This window comes from Cucurbita moschata, unplaced genomic scaffold, assembly GCF_002738365.1.
Source record: "Cucurbita moschata cultivar Rifu unplaced genomic scaffold, Cmos_1.0 Cmo_Scf00185, whole genome shotgun sequence".
Classification (NCBI taxonomy): Eukaryota; Viridiplantae; Streptophyta; class Magnoliopsida; order Cucurbitales; family Cucurbitaceae; genus Cucurbita; species Cucurbita moschata.
Window position 1 is genome coordinate 18,866 of NW_019268701.1, and position 2,322 is coordinate 21,187.

The following is a 2,322-nucleotide window of genomic DNA, read 5'->3' on the forward strand; positions in this document are numbered from 1 at the left end:
AGGAGAGGGAGAAGTTGGCTTTTCCAAAGAAGATAATTGGAGGAAGAAAGTTTGATGGTGATCATATGGATTAGAGTATTGAAAGGAAGAAGATGATAAGAAGATTCGGAAGCCATAGAGAAGAAAGAATCAGGGTTGTTAAACCGAAAGGGCTCTGATATCATGTGAATGTTTGCTGAATCACCACACCTAAATGGGGGTGAGAGTTCTCTTATTTATAATCATTTTTAGGATACAGAAATATGGTAAATTACAAATATTATGGAAATAGTAATAAAAGGAAAGAATAATAAATGAATGCAATATATTTGCCTTTAATAAGAGGGCAAATATGGTAACCCGTAATGTAAGGCAAATATCTAGATATTTGCCTTATAGTGAACGGTCAACTATCCTTAACAATTAGGAATAGATGACCTAGAGTGACCTATTTGACTGAAAAGTTCCTACAGTTCTAGGATTAGGAATAGATGACCTAACCTAGAGTGACCTATTTGACTGAAAAGTTCCTACAGTTCTAGGATTACGAATAGATGACCTAGACTACAGTTTTAGGATTAGGAATAGATGACCTAGACTACAGTTATAGGATTAGGAATAGATGACCTAGACTACAGTTCTAGGATTAGGAATACCTATTGACTAGGATTGTGACCTATTTGACTGAAAAGTTCCTACAGTTCTAGGATTAAGAAGATTAAGAATAGATTGTGACCTATTTGACTGAAAAGTTCCTACAGTTCTAGGATTAAGAAGATTAAGAATAGATGATCTAGACTAAGGATTAAGAAGATTAAGAATAGATGATCTAGACTAAGGATTAAGAAGATTAAGAATAGATGACCTAGAGTGACCTATTTGACTGAAAAGTTCCCACAGTTCTAGGATTAGGAATAGATGACCTAGAAGATTAAGAATAGATGATCTAGACTAAGGATTAAGAAGATTAAGAATAGATGACCTAGAAGATTAAGAATAAATGATCTAGACTAAGGATTAAGAAGATTAAGAATAGATGACCTAGAGTAACCTATTTGACTGAAAAGTTCCCACAGTTCTAGGATTAGGAATAGATGACCTAGACTAGGATTAAACCACATTTTAAATCATATTATCTTGCATAATCATACTACTTATAGATAAGTTGAAGTTGTGCAGTGCCACACATTCCTTTAGGTTAAGCCCCATTGATATATCTCTAAACTATCAAAATTATTTTATTCTTTTGAAATTGTCCTTTTACACATTCCTTTAGGTTAAGCCCCATTGATATATCTAAACTATCAAAATTATTTTATTCTTTTGAAATTGTCCTTTTTTTCTTTTGGAGGGGCATTTCGAGAATCGAACTTGAGACCTCTTGCACCCAAAGCAAGAATTATAACACTAGACCAAATGCCCTTATTATGGATTATATATTAAGTTGTTTATGGAATGTATCATCATTATTTCATTGATTTTCTTTGTTAATGAAATCCATGAGCAATTAAAAGCATTATCATTAAATGAAAATACACTAGCTCTAAGGCTCATCTAGTGAGAAATGAACATAGGGGCATTCCGAGAATTGAACTCGGGACCTCTCGCACCCTAAGCGAGAACCATACCACTAGACCAAATACCCTTTCTAAAAAATTACCAACATTTTTAACTCCTACTCAATATATTTTTTTCTCTCAAGTTTGAAATCTATTTTCTTGAGCGGTTGTTGGACTATAAAATAAAAAGTTGATGGTTTAGTATTTTACTTGTAAGTAAGGCATGTAATGTTGAATTGTTCTAATATGCAAGCGTTATCGAATAAACTACAACCCAAAAAATTTGTTTCTTAGCATAATATGAATTTAGTTGCAGAGTTATTAGGAATAACATGGAGAAAGAAATTTTCTTTAAAATCATAAACAGACCCAAGTTCATCGTTGTTGTTGTCTAATTGTGATTTTGCAAAAAACTTAACTAATATGAAATATCAAGGTAAATCAAGAATATATCCTACACGTCATTCAAGATGACAATAAAATGGAGTTAAATTGAACGCAGTTTTAGTTTCATGTCTAGCATAATTGTATTAATGATATTAAAGAGAACTTCGTATTTTATTAGAAGAGACCAACTTCCTTTAAGATACTAGGAGTTTAAACTACTTTCATTGTAATTTCAATCACTCCAGATTACAAATTTAGGGTTGGCTAATTGGACATCAATTATCAACTTTAGGTTATAATTTAGGTAGTAGCCATTATAATATTAATGAGCATAAGAGTTACAATTATTTCATGGACCATATGTGTTATAGTTAAATGAATATATATATATATATAT

The 2,322-nt window shown here is 31.5% G+C and overlaps 1 non-coding gene across 1 annotated transcript; it reads right to left on the reverse strand.

Moving 5' to 3' along the window:
- Positions 1–1,552: 1,552 nt before the first annotated feature.
- On the reverse strand, positions 1,553–1,624 carry TRNAP-AGG. The gene has a single exon. It is a non-coding gene; the product is annotated as a tRNA-Pro (tRNA).
- Between the last annotated feature and the right edge of the window lie 698 nt (positions 1,625–2,322).